The sequence below is a fragment of the Pteropus alecto genome, unplaced genomic scaffold (genome assembly GCF_000325575.1).
Source record: "Pteropus alecto unplaced genomic scaffold, ASM32557v1 scaffold53, whole genome shotgun sequence".
Classification (NCBI taxonomy): domain Eukaryota; kingdom Metazoa; phylum Chordata; class Mammalia; order Chiroptera; family Pteropodidae; genus Pteropus; species Pteropus alecto.
The window spans coordinates 1,461,201-1,475,528 of record NW_006434366.1 but is presented as its reverse complement, the minus strand read 5'-3'; the positions used below and the strand labels follow the sequence as shown (position 1 = coordinate 1,475,528).

The following is a 14,328-nucleotide window of genomic DNA, read 5'->3' as shown; positions in this document are numbered from 1 at the left end:
CCGTCAAACCTTCGAAGGCTCAGTTTTTGGCTCCCCCCACTCCCCGTACAAAATCCCTTCGACTCTCTAGCCCCGGCCCTCTCCTCCTGTGTTCTCAGTCATCAGATCCAAGGAGAGGAGGCCTGAGTGGTCAGGCAGATGGACAGATGGGCAGACAGGCAGTGAGACAGGGTCAGGGCAGCAGATCAGAACTCCAGGGAGGACTCAAGGGGGCCCGACCCAGGCAAGCTGACATCCGTGTGTGAGCTGTGCAGGCATGAGCCGGGGGGGAGGGGGGAGGTCAGGGAGCCACGGCCTGGAGAGGGCACCGATGGGCAGCTTTGGGCTGCTACTGAGGAGTGGCTGCCTGAGACACAGGGGAACAGAGGCCTAGAGACGGGGAGCTATCTGCCCTGAGCCTGGAGAGAATCTAGGTCCCTGTCCTTCCGCCAAGGTTATCACCACTTGGGGACCGGGGCAGTTGGCCACATGGCAGAGCCGAGCCTCTCAATCCTATTTACATCCGAAATGAGACCCCTACGCATTTCATCAGTAGGTTTTCCAGGAATGGGTGACTTACCCAAGAGACCGAGGCCCCCGGGCATGGACTTGGCAACTGGATCGGGAGGCAGGAAAGCCGGGCGCTGTCTCAGCTCCAGCACCAGTGTGTCGGCTGCGTGGCTTCTGCTGGTGATTTCCTTTCTCTGAGTCTCAGTTTCCCTATCAATAAAATGGGGCAAGAAGGGTTCACCTGGCAGGATCACCAAGAGGATCACCTGAGCTAGAACTTGATCCACTCATAGACACGCATGTGTTGTGTGATTATCAGTTATGGGAGAGGGTTTGGGATACAGGGAAGGCCCCCGTCACTTGACCTCACTTGGGATTTCATGAGTCTCAGTTTCCCTATCAATAAAAATGGGGCAAGAAGGGTTCACCTGGCAGGATCACCAAGAGGATCGCCTGAGCTAGAACTTGATCCACTCATAGACACGCATGTGTTGTGTGATTATCAGTTATGGGAGAGGGTTTGGGATACAGGGAAGGCCCCCGTCACTTGACCTCACTTTGGGATTTCATGGGAAAGCATCCCAGGATCCTGGAAACACAGAAGTAGCACTGGGGCCGAGGCTGGAGGGAAGGGGAGTGCCTCTCAGAGGACAGGGAAGAGCATTCTGAGAAAGGGAACAGCATGAAGCGGGCACTGGAGGTTAGGGACGAGGATCAGGCAGAGTCCAGTGTGGCTGCAAGAGTAGACAGGGAGGAGAGCAGGGCTGGACCCTCCAAGTTCCAGTTTGGGTGATCTGGAAGTGGGGTGATCAAAGTGGAGCCCCCATGGGTTGGGAGGAGGTCGGCACCAGGGCGGGGTCAGGGGAGAGTGACTCAGGACCAGGTGAGGCAGCAGCTGGGTTAGCTATAGCAGGCTAAGGGAGGGAGAGTCGGACAACTGGTACTGGACAGGAAGGGGTAGGGGAAGGTGGCGCTTATGGGAACATGGGGTCTTAGCAGGCTGTGGCGTGAGAAGGCTGATCCCCAAGGAACCAACAGACTCTCAGCAAGTGGGCAGTGCCTCCTGTCTGCCTCCTACCTTCCCTCCTCAACTATTTGCTGGCCCCTCCCCCAGAGAGAACCCCCGTGAGCCTGGGGTGCAGCAGTAGGAGCTGGGACCCACTCATCCCAGTGTCCCTGTGCAAGTTTTGCATTGGTTACACCTGCCTTCCTAGGGTTCTGAGAGGCTCAAAGCTTTTCTGAGCTTGTATCGTGGACCTTGACTCTGGGCACTGGGGGCCTCAGGACCTGCCGGGGGCTGGTGTTTCGATTGCTGGGCTTTGGGGTCCCAGATCATCTTCCTGTGCACCTGTGCAAGCCAAGGAGTTTGGGGGTAGAGCACCATGGAGTGGGAGGAGTGCCCTGAGCCGATGTGCCCCGACACCCCATCAGATGGGAGGGGCCTGTCCCCAGGGCCAGCAGACGAAGTAAAGGTCATTTAAACAGGGAAAATAGACCTATCTGTGTTCAGGCAGTGGACAGTGGTGACAGCCCAGCTAATGACGTGGCCACAGCTCCACTTTCCTCTGACTCCTATATTCATGTGCGGGAACCCCACCACAAGCTCGAGCCCCAACCTCAAGACACAGCTCACAGGGGAGGGGTGGAGGGGAGGAGCACGCGAGAGTGTGGGCATTCTCTCTCCTGGGCACGTGTGTGCCTCTATCCTGGGGAGGGTGTCTCAGTGTGAGCCTGTGTGTCCTCGTGTACATGCACACGTCTGCTCCTTCCCCCAAGGCTGAGACTCCCACGTGGCCCAGGCAGGACCAAGCCGTGTGACCAAGCAGAGTGAGAAGGCTACTGCCCCCACACCCCAGGGCCCCACAGAAGCACCAGGCCCCCCAGTCTCTCGGTGATGACACCGACCTATCCGCACCGGCCGCGTGCACACCTAGGCCTCCCTTTATCAAACTTTCGTCTGCTAATCTCATCTCCCTGTGTGACTGCCATGTAATTAGCTCATTTTGCAAAATATTGCATCTGTCATATTTTCCCCCGGTTTTTTTCTTTTCGCAGGAAAGGGTAGGAGAGGGTGGAGTAGAGGAAGATTTCCAGGCCTGGGACCACCTCGTGGGTCAGCTCTGGCCCTACTCCTCCATGCACTGAGACATGCGCAAGGCCCCCTCGACACGCACCCCAGACCCAGGGGCTCCTGAGCAAGTGGCAGTCAGTGGGCAAGGCCTAAGGGTGTCAGGAGGAAGGGGTAGTACAGGCCTGACCGAGTCCTGTCCGGGGGGCACCTGTATGCACCCGCACATTCCGAGCTGGGCTCATACTAGTGAGCTGCTAAGTGGCATGGCCCCTGGTGGACATGTGTCTAGTAGGCAGGCTAGGGGTGAGCAGGTAGGATGCTGGATGGTGCCAAGTGTGCAGCAAACACTCAGTTAATAGGAACCCCAGTGACCTTCATTGTCACATATCTGCCACATCTACCCCCTGGACAGGTCCACAGCGGGTGGGCTGCCCCGAGCAACCACACCCAACCAGGGTCTGGTCCAGCCATAAGGTAGGGACTGCTTGGGACAGGGGACTATGGACCGGACACATGCGGAGCCCCTAGTGGGTCACATGTGGCCCAGGCCTTGGCCCTGACCGAGCATGCCGGCTCCAGCCAGGGGCATCAGGCCTCATCCTTCTCCCAGGGAGCGGGAGGCGGGGCCAGGCAGAAGGAGCAGCAGTGGGAGCCGTGAGCGCCCTGCTCCCACCCCCACCCCCATTCCCCGGATGGAAAACCAGAGGCTGCGGAGGCCTCATCTACATAGCCCTCAGTGGCTCGTACCTGCGCTGCAGCCATGCACCCCGGCTCGCTGGAAGGATGGGGCTCAGAGCCCTCAGCCAGCGCGCCCTACTTTCCTTCACACACACCCCCCACTGTCCCCACTCTCTCCCTGCCATCTCTTGCTTCAACTCCCTCGGGTTGTGAATTCTCTTAAACTTTTAATTAAAAACATTCTCCTGTCTCCCCCCAAGCTTTGCTTCCCTGTGATTTTCCTCTTAGGAGACATGGTAGGAAGGTGGGGATGGGCAGCGGGCAAGGAGTGGAGGTCACCCTTCCCGGATCTCCACGGGGGATGCAGAGGAACTAGGGCCTGGCTGCCCCCTGCCCCACGTCATCCTCCCTGGCTTCCTGGCTCCATGGGGAGGCATTTCAGAAAGCTCCAACTCTGGGTGTCATGGCGCCAGGAATGGCACCAGCTCCCCAGGGCCCTGTGCTCACTCCCACCACGTCCCACAGGACCACTCACTTAGGCCGTGGCACAGGCCCATTTTCACTGGTGGCAGGGGGCCCTGCCTTCCTGTGAGAGTGCTGTTCGCTCCAGCAGCCTCGGGGTCACCCTGAGCCCATTGGTCTCAGATGGGGAAGTGTCCCTCAGGAACACTCATCAGGCAAGATACAGTCCAGGCTTGTGTCATAGGCCTCAAGCTCATGATGCCTCCTATTTTGAATTCTCAATTCAGCCCAGGGGCACAAGGTCAGGTCCTGGCTCATTACATCAGAGCCCCAGGGATTCTGGGGACACAGGTCCTGACGTCAGGGAGTCAGAACAGCTTCTTTAATTGTGGGACTGGAGGGGAGCCAGCCCATCCCCCTCAGGCAGCGACCTACCCCTGACCCTAGAGGAAGCTGCCACCGCGTCCTCAGGTTCCCATTTCAGAGGTGGAGACTACCAAATGTCTAGTTCTTCCTTGTGTCAGACCATGGTCCTTGCTGAAGCCTGAGCCCATTTGGCTTTAGCACTAGAGAACTTTGGCTGAGACTTCCTTGCCCATAAGCCCTCCCTGGCCCAGGAGACAGGGACGGAGTCACCATCTCCCTGTGTTCCTGTCACCTCCCCCACTCATCTATAGGCTGGAAAGCTCCATCTCAGGGCCTCCAGGCACATCTCTGTGTCCCATCCTGAGATGCTCCCACCACAGGTTGTACCTCTCCGGCCCCCAGGAGCCAGGCCCCCTACCAACCCCTAGAGGTTCAGGAGTTCAAGCCTCCAACCAAGCGTGAGCCCGAGGGAGGAGGGGGGCCCACACCTCCACGGAGCTCACCCTCCCCAGGGCTCACCCCTTACTCCTCTGCCTTGTTCCCCCACTCCAGCTGCAGCAGTGGGCAGGGGACACAGCTGGCCCTCATGGGAGCATCAAAATGACCCAGAGCAGGGGCTGCGATGGGGGCATTGGCCCTTAGGTGCTAGAAAAAGGGCACCCCCACCACTCGCCGCCTCCTGACACTCCCTGCATATGGGAGGCCACCCTGACTGGCCCTGGGAACACTCAGGAAGACATCCCCGCAGAGACAAGCGGGGCCATGGCAGGGTTTGGGGAATTGAGGGAAGAGGGACAGGCAGGCCAGATAGGGGCACAGCACAAGCAGAGGCAGGAAGGGCCAGACACAGGCATTAGACCCCAGGCGATGGAAGCCCTGGCCGCCTCTTGAGTCAAGCGTGAGTGTTATTCATTTTACAGACATACGTTGAGCACCAACTGTGTGCCAATGTCATGGCCTGGCCCAGTGCCAGGCAGTGCCTACCTCTCTTACAGAAGCTCTGTGGCTCCAGGAATGGCAGGTGGGGGTGATCCTAGTGGTGGGGCTTGTGCATGCCCCACAGAGCAGGGTGGTGCAGCCCGTTCTGGCTAATAAATACCAGCAAAAGTATGGCCCAGGCGCCCACAGCACTGGCATCTCCGGGCTGGCTCTACAGGGCCCACTAATTTCCAAAGCTGGTGTGGGCAGTGATGGGGGCAGGGCCCTTCCTCCCACCGAAGCACATCTCGGTGCACCCTGAACCCCATCATGCCAGGCTCTACCCATCTCTTCATTCCTCAGTTACATACTGAGTGCCTACTATGTTCCAGGCTCTGTGTGGTTGCTGGGGACTCCACGGTGACAGAAACAGACCTGGTCCTGCCCTCTGGGACCTTGTGGTCCAGATGGGAGGCAAAGGGTAGACGCGTAATGCATCATGGGATGTTAGAGGGGTATCAGAGGGTAAACACAGCAAGGAGGCAAGGCGGGGTGTCAGCGGCCCTCACACCCGTACCCACAAGTGCTAACCCGGAGCCCAAGCAAGGGGGAGGCAGTGAGGGAAAGGAGATGCCCGTCCTCCTGGTTCAGGATTGAGCCCCTTCTCCCCACCTGGGACACAGCTTCCTGTGGGGTCTTCCCTCCCACTGCTCAGCCCTGTTCCTGCTGGGAGGCTGAGTAGGCAGGAGCCTCCCCCAAGCTCCACACACACCTGCCGTGCCCACCAGGGCCCAATGAGCAGTGCTTCCGAGCAGGTGGTAAGAGATGCAGGCTGGGCACAGCAGACAGCACTGGAGCTTCCTGGGTTGCCCAGCCCCAGGCCGCCCTCAGCAGCTGTTGGTGTCAGCATAAGAGAACTCCAAGGGTACCTTAGGGTTCACAGCAATGGTGGGGGGGCCCACCTACGGCCAAAAATCAAGTGGGGTTGTGTCTGCTCATGGGGGCGTATCTTGGGACATGCCCCATAGGCACGGCGGGGTGGCGCTTGATGGGTATGCATGGCCATGTGTAGGGCGAAGGTTCGGGCCGGGGCCCGCCGCAGCGGAGCCCGCATGCGTGGGTGCGTGAGACGTGTGCGGTGCGCTAGAACGGCCGGAAGAGCTGGGGACAGGAAGGGGAGGGAGCGCTCCACCGCCTCAAGGATTCCGCTGCACCAGGGACCCACAGACATGCACGCGCGCACGTCCCGCCTCCCTGTCCGTAACCACACGGGCACGCCCAGGGCCCACGCCCCCACGTGAGCGCCTCCAGATCGATGTGCACCACACATGCAGGTCGTGCGTGCATACGTGTGCACCTCGGCCCGTGCATGCCCGCGTGTGTAAATCTGTGCACCAGGCGGACGTGCACGCGCACGCTCGTTCCTGGTGCAGCCCCATGGCAGCTGTCTCAGCCCTCTCCCCGCTGTCCGCGCCACTGCGCCCACAAGGAGGCAGGTCAGGAGGAATGTCTCTATCTTCCGGACTGGGAATTGAGGTGCAGAAAGAACGGGACTTGCCCACCGCCGCTCAACAGCTCCCCCTGAGACCCAAGTCTTCCCAAGAGCCCATCTAAGTCTGACTTGGCCCCACGGCTTGTGTGGCGGTATCCCCCCAACTCCTCTGCAGAGCCTGTGGGGTCCAGGACAGAGGACTGGGGTTTTCAGAGTGCCCCATTCCTCTCTGCTGTGCCCTCAGCAGGACTCCCTGAGGCCCACAGTGGGGACACTGAGTCAGCGGGCAGATCAAGCACCTCCCAACAGTGGAGCCTCCAGCTCACCATTCTGAGAGTCTGGATAGCAGAAACCTGTCCTTGGGCCTCCCGCACGAAGGTGGTCTACAGCAGAAGTAAAGGACTCAGTGGCCTCTGTCCCCAGCCCCAACACTCCTGGCTCCATCTCATCTCCCCCTGCCCTCCTAGACTCTCTCTCCTACCCTATCCCACTGACCCTGTCTCCCCTCTCTGTGCCCCTCCACACCCCCTCTACCCCCCAGGGACATTTCTGGGTTTATTTCAGCAGCTCCTGACATTCCCAGCTGGGAAGCTGTCGGTAAGAGGCCACGCCCTCAGCCCCCACAGACCCAGCCCTGGCCTGAAGTGGGGACACCGGAGGAATCGAGAGAACCTGGCCCAGGGTGGCCAGCCTTGTAAACCAGCTTGGTGCCTGCCCCACAGTAAGCATGGCTGTGAGAGGCTAAGCGAGAAGAGGCCCAGTACAGAATACAACCAAGCTGGGCATTAAGAGGCAGGAAACAATTGCCCAGGCAGAGAGGGCAGGAGAATGGTGTCCCAGGCAGAGGGGATGTTGTGTGCAAAAGCGTGGGAGTGTGAGAGTGTATCTGCGTGATCAGACATTTGTCGAGCCCCGTCTCGTGCATTTGAGTGTCTGCGCAACCAGATATTCATTTATTCACTTGTTTATTCACCACATAGTTACCAAGAACTTGGCACCAGGGCCACTAGGATGGAAAAATAAAACAGCATTGTCCCTGCCTCAGAGAGCATAGTCTGCTGGGAAATTACAAGACAGTACAGTGAAGTCCTCAATGAGGGCACGCAGGCACTGACTGAAGCCAGGACTGGGCCTTATTTATCAGCATTTTTTTTTTTTTTCATTCATCAGAGTATTTGGTACCCGGTCTTCAAAAGCCCTCATAGCTGAGAAGACCCTTAGAAGTCCAAGTCTACATCATTGTATAGACACTGAAGCTGAGGCTGTAGGCCCAGAACTCAGGTCTGCAGGAATCCTGTTTCAAGAGTGCAGTTGGACTGGATTGTCGATAGCCAGATCCAGCCCTGGACTCACACAAGGCTCAGTCCTCTCTACACAGCACCACCTTCAGGCCAGAGGTGGAATTGCAGGCCCAGGGGCAGAGTTTTGGGCAGACAGCCTTAGCTGGGATCCCTCGGAGTGGACCTGTGTCTTTCTCAAGCAGGCAGGGACCTCAGGCATTTCAGTTTACCACCACACAATGGCACTGTGACACTTGGCCTGCCTGCCACGCTGGGGGTGTGAAGATGGGGAGCCATCCAGGAGGCCCTTCTGCTGCGGGGGTGGGGACACAGTGCTTCCCACCAGCACAACAGCAAGGCGGTGGCTGGCTTTCCCTCCTCCTCTCTGGCTCTCGGGCCATCCGTCACTTACAAATTCTCTTCACTTCTGTATAAAATGATTTGTTAATTTGAGTGAGTGATCGCCACTCGGCCGAGCCTCTTTGCAGACCGGAACAGCTTGTGGGCTCCCGGAGCCCAGCGCTGCCAGCCTGGTGCTGACTTGGAGGGGTTGTTTTCGATTTAAATGTGAATTGAATGAGGAGAAAAATGTTTCTCTTGGCAATTCCGTAGGAGCTCACTCTTCTGACAGATGTTGCAGTTTATTATCCCATCGGGCTGGCATTTTGTTGAACAGAATTGCTAATTATTTCAGAGGCCCGGCCACAACCGAGGAGGGGAGGCTGGCGGCGGGCGTGGCTTTGAGCGGCATCTGTCGAAAGGCGGGCACTGGGAGGATAGGCCCAGCCTGCCACCTCTGCACACCCCTCCTGGGAACCAGGGACATTTTGGGGACATTTGGGTTTCTGCTTTGTGAAGCACCCTGGAGGAGGCATTTGAGTCTGTTCTTGCCAGCGCTGCTTTGACCTTGCAGAGAAGACTCTGGAAGGTCACTTGGGGTCTTAGATTGCTTGTGTATCACGTGTCTGTGGACGGTGGGTAGGAAAAGGCTCCAGGGAGGGTGGTGTTTTCGCTGCATGAGGCCGATGGTAAGGACTGCACCTGGCCAGGGGCGTGCTTGCTTGGGCATGTGGAGTGTCTTCGTAACTGCGGGCTCTGTGTGGGCACATGAAGGGGTTGGAGCGACCACGTGCTGCATCTGGGAGACGAGAGCTGCCCGGCATGACTGCATGTGTCTGTGATGAGATGTCGGTGGCTGAGCTGCTTGGGCCTTTGAGGTACGGATCTAAATCATTTTTGCCCCCAGTCTCTGCACTGCACGGTGAGGGAGGCCTTGGAAGACAGATAGCCAGAGGGGACCAGACCTCAGAAGGGGCGGGCCAAGGCTGTCCAGGGTGCACGCAGCCACTGTGCGGGTGCCTCAAGTTTCAAATGCACCGTGGTGAATAGACTGTGGGGATGGGTTTCCTGTGGAGATGTGGCCGTGGCAGCCAGACCCCTGTCCTCCCAGGCCATCCAGCCCAGGGACCTTAACCTCGCCTGGGGCAACTTGGAGCAGGGGAGCACAGTCGGTCTCCCCGACAGCAGCAGGGATACCAAGATTCCTACAAGACTGGGTCTGAAGGCCTCCTGACTCCCCACAGCCAGGTCTGACTGACTCTGGGGGGACAGTTCCTCCTGCATTTTCCCCTGAGAACCATCCCCACTGAGAACCGCCCCCACCTATGCCCCCTTCTCATCCCACCTCTTCTTCCTGAGCCCCAAGACAGGCGGCCGGATGCCCTGACTGCCCCCAGTCCTGGCCAGCTCCGGATGCGGCACCTCACTCTCTCCACCCTCGGGTGTCCTCTACTCTGTCTCCATCACCATCCTCCACCTCCGCCAGCTCCAAGCTAAACAGAAGCTCAGTCCCCTGGGTTTAACACAAAGGCGGCGGCAGCAGCTGGGCGGGATTTTATAACCCTAATTAACGCTGATCCCCTGGGGTCTTGGCTCCAGAATCCTGATGCAGGCTGAGACCTGCAGAGCACAAGGCCGGGTGGGTCCACCCTGTGCTTGGTCAGGGGAGGTGGCATCTCAGTTCACAGCAGCTGGGTCCCGGACGATGACATGGAGTCCTGTGGCCTCAGTCTCTCCCCACCCTGAATCCTAGGCTCTGGCGGCCATCCTAATGGGGGGCGATGGGGGGCTGGGAGGGGGTGCCTAGCCGTCCCCAGGCTGAGATCCGGCCAGGCATCTCTGATTGACCATGTGTCCCTCTCTCTCCTCTGGATAAAACTCCACCGCGACATCCTTCCATTAAACAGGGCATGTTCAGAAGAGAAAATTGCTACTATTTTCCCCTTTTACTTCACTGTCATCAAAAATTGATCCCATATTGCATCCTTATTTCAAAGAATGAGCTAAAAAAATAAAATAAAATTCCCACTCCTCAGAGCAGCAGCTGCATCAAGCTTCCCATTCTACCCACCCCCACTGCACCCCCCTAAAAAAGGAGAAAAACGTGGCCATTGGAGGGAGGATGAGACTGCTGGTCCTTCCGGGGCTGTCGGACATAGCTAGGTTCTTTGGGAGTGAGGCGGAGCGGGGCACATGTCTGTGCAGGCAGGAGGGGATTTCGATCTGGTGAAATGTGGTAGAAAATGGGGTAATTGGGGGAGGTTAATTTGGATCTAAATGGAGCGATTCGTTATCTCAATAAGAAGCCTCTCGTTTTCCAGGGAGATGGCTGTGCCTGCCAGATGCTGGCCTGCCCGTTGGCTGGGTGGTGGCTCAGAGCAGGGCCCTGCCACCCCCCCTCAGTCACTCTAGCCTCACAGAGCAAGTGGGGACAGCGGGGAGGCGAAGACAAGGGTACAGGAAGGCAGAACTGAGGCTGGGGACAGCACCTGGCACGGCACCCCACAGAGCACGGAGGCCTCCTGACCCCTGTCCAGTGTTCCTTCCCACAGGTCTAGCTAGCTGCCTCCTGGAAGAGGCGGGGCGAGGAGTATAGTTTAATTTGGTTTATTTTCCAATTCATTCAGCACAGTATTGAGCAGCTCTTCATGTAGTTAAGCACAGAATGTGACAATAAGGGTGAGACAAAGAACCAAGGTAAGCAGCCTCAGGACCAGGTACTTGGTTGAGCTGAGCCTCCAGGTTGACCCCGATCCTCCTGGTAGCCCAAGGGAAAAGAGAGACCCAGTGCTTTGTGTTCTGACTACAGATGAGACACTCACGATGGTGCCCCTCAGCCTCTCCCGTCTTTACTGGGAGCCGGGTCTGGGAGCTGGCAGCTGGGCTCCAGTTCTGAGTGCGTCCCTATGCCCCAGGCCTCAGATCCCCAGCTGTCCTTTGCCAGGCAGGAGTTGCCAACAGTTCTGGGATTGCCGGTCACACAGGTGTGGCCAACACAAGCCGCAGAGCTGCAGGCCAGGGCTCAGCAGCCGAACAGTCTTAGGAGTGGGCCTGGTTCCTCCTTCTGCCAGTTTTGTGGCCTTGGGGTACACCCTTCTGAGCCTCCTTCTTCTGAAACGTGGACCAGTAGCTCCACATAAAGTCCAACCCCGGGACCTGTGGTGGCCTTAGCATGCTATGGTTCAGGGGTCCACTTCCTGGGAGATGGCATGGTAGAGAGCAGACTCCCAGACCCTCATCCCAGGTAAAGGGGTGCAGCCTGAATGGACGTGGAGATGATAGAGATGCCCCACATAGGTAGGCACGTGCCGCAGGGCTGCTGCCCCACCCTCCCCAGCTGGTGCTGTGGCTCTGTGGCCGTTGCTAGGCACCTGGAACCCCCAGGTGGGCCCTACCTGTCGTGGAGCAGCCGCGAAGCATGGGGTGGGCACGGGGCCCAGGCAGGAGCAAGGCCGCCTCCGCCTGCCCGCCCTCCTCTCACTTGGCAGCAGCAAGCAGAAGCCATTAGCACCTGGCAGCCCGTGTCCCACAGCTCTGACAAACGCCTTAAACGTTGTCACCAAGGCTCCAGCTGTCCCGCCGGCCGCCTTTACTCCTCATAATAACCAAGTGTCGAGGCTGATTGCAGCAGCGGGATGCAGCCAGTATTCAGAGCAGCTTTTACCCTGGGCGTTTCCACCTGGCAGTTAGGCTGTGCCCACCCCACCCTCCACCTCAGGCCTTTGTCTGCCTTTCATCTCTGCCCAGGCCCTCAGCATCACCCCCGGGCCAGCCAGTGCCTGGCTGTGTGTCTCAGGCGCTGGTGGGCATCAATGGGGTGGAGTCTCAGGCATCCACACCGAGCAGAGTGACAGCCGAGTGGAAAGATCTGCCTCCGGTTCCCACTCTTCCGGGCGACTTCTGTGGGGGAGCCTCTGATTCCTCTTGGTCCAGCGTCATCTCTGGACCTTGGCGTCCTCGTCGGTGAAATAGGAATAACAATTGGGTATTTCATGGGGCTTAGAGGGAACCCGTGTGTGAAGCAAGGTGCACACCCTGACGGCCACCCTGCGAGCACAAACCCCCTTGGATCAGGGAGGCTCAGGAGGAGCGAAGGCGGCCCTCAGCTGCCCACTCCCCGCAGAGAAGCCTGCTCATGCCCTGCCCTGCCGACACTCCCACTCGGAATCCCCTCCCCTCCCCTCTCCGCCTGGCCTTGTCCTTCAAGTTGAGTTTGCTGTTTCCTTTTCCCAGAAGCCGTCCAGCTTGATCTAACCACACTCCTCTCCCCAAGGTTTTATGTGATCAGATGGGTCTTGGATGCTCAACATTCTCCTCCCACTGTCTGCCTTCATCCCCACTCAGCCTCCTGAGGGCAGGAATGTTCGACCCTCATTTTAGAGATGAAGAGATATCAAGGTTCACAGAAGGATGAGCAATAGTCACCCATGTCACACATGCAGCTTTTGGCTCTGCCCCATGGGGTGCTGTGGCCGCTGATCAGGGTAGTAAACTAAGCCCCACTCTTCCAGAGGCTCCGCCAGAGTGGGTGAGCACCCTCACCCCACCTGCTGGCCTTGAGAGCTTCCTTCCTGAGACACCCAGTTGCAAGCACCAGTGTCCATGACAAATTTGGGTGGTTGGTTGATATATGAGGTCTCTGATCACTAGATCATTTGTTTATAGATTCCCCAGCCTGCTGATGATGCCGAAGGGTGATGGGCAGAGAAAGGCAAGGACTGAGCGGTCTCTGCCCGTTCATCGGACTTTCCTCGGGGCTGCCGAGGCGATGGGGCCGGCAGTGATAGTAGCGATGATGAGAAGACACGAGGTGCCACAGCGGGGTGATAGGTATAGTAGTGAAGGGGGTGGCGGGGGTGGAGGCGATGGTGACAGTAGAGGTGACATAATGGTGCTGGTGATTGTGATGATGAGGACAAAAGTAGGGGTGGTGGCGCTGGCGGTGATGATATTGAGGGTGACACTGAGAGTGATGGTGGCGGTGGCGATGGGAGTGATGGTGGTGGTGGTCATGGGAATGTTGACGGTGGTTAAGGGGGCATCGGTGATGATGGCGGAGGTGACGGTGATGGTGGCAATGGTGGTGACAGGGCTGGCAGAGCTCTCTGTGGAGGGTACCTCGTGGGGCAGTCCACCAAGCAGCCCTGCCCCACACGTGGGCTATGCCCCAGCTGGAGGCAGAACACAGTGGGGCTTGATTCTTTTTCTTTTAACCTCCGGTGAGCACAGCCTTCTGGGTAATGAGATGCAAATTGACAGAAAAGACAATGAGCCAGCCTGCGGCCGGTGGGGCAGCTTTTAGAGTCAGGCTGATTGCCTCCGTGCCAATTTGCATGGCATTAGCTGTGCACGTCTCTTGCAACGAGCCTGTGCACTTCATCAGAGGTCACCTGGATGGTTGCTTTCAACAAGGGGTGGTGACCTATGATCCAGACCAGGGACAAGGGCAGGGCCACTCCAACCCTTACCTGACCTGGGCTCCCGGATGTGGCCCCAAGGAGTCCGAGCCTGTGGGGAAGGCCAGTGGATGGGTGGGGGAGCTTCATGATCAGCCAGAGCTATGCAGACAGGCCATGGTCAGCGTCCATGTGTGAAAGACCTAGGGGGTCTGGTCAGCCAGCACCATGGTTCCATCTGAGCATGTGTTGCTAAGGTGACAAACAGGCCTCAGGCAGAAGGGAGGCCTGGCCCTGGCCTGGGATGCCTCAGTACAGGTCCAGGCTCTTCCCCTAACTGGTATGTCACCTGGGTGGTCCCTCCAGACCTAGACTCCCCAACCATGCAGTGGGGCATCAGCCTCATTGTTTCCACATTGAATGTGATAGCCATCAAGCCAGGCCCTGCCTATGGTATTCTCAGTAAGAGTGACCGGGGCCACTTCTCCGTGTCAAGGTCACACGTTGCACCCTCTGAGCAAGCCTATGCTGTCACTGTCATCATCACTCAAGGCTGCATGTGAAATCGTTCCTGGGGTGGGGCCCAGAGAGGCCTAGGCAGTGCAAGACCCAGGTGGATGCCCAAACTCAGCTGTGTAGGCCATCTGCTTATCCCTCCCACTTCTGTCCATGGTGCTGAAAGTCAGCTCAACTTGCCGTGGGTGGGCCGAGGCCCCTTCCCTGCTGCCCCTGCTCCCTGACCCCTGTGCTCCCTCTGACCCAGTGCAACCCAAGACTCCACCCCACACCCTACCCCGGACAGATGACAGTGAAGCCCGCGGCTCATTCCCTGCGCCC

At 58.3% G+C, this 14,328-nt stretch overlaps 1 protein-coding gene across 1 annotated transcript in view; it reads left to right on the top strand.

The window, feature by feature from the left end:
• CACNA2D2 (calcium voltage-gated channel auxiliary subunit alpha2delta 2) overlaps positions 1–14,328 on the top strand; it is a 149,047-nt gene that overhangs the window by 94,773 nt on the left and 39,946 nt on the right. The gene's annotated exons all lie outside the window — the stretch shown is intronic.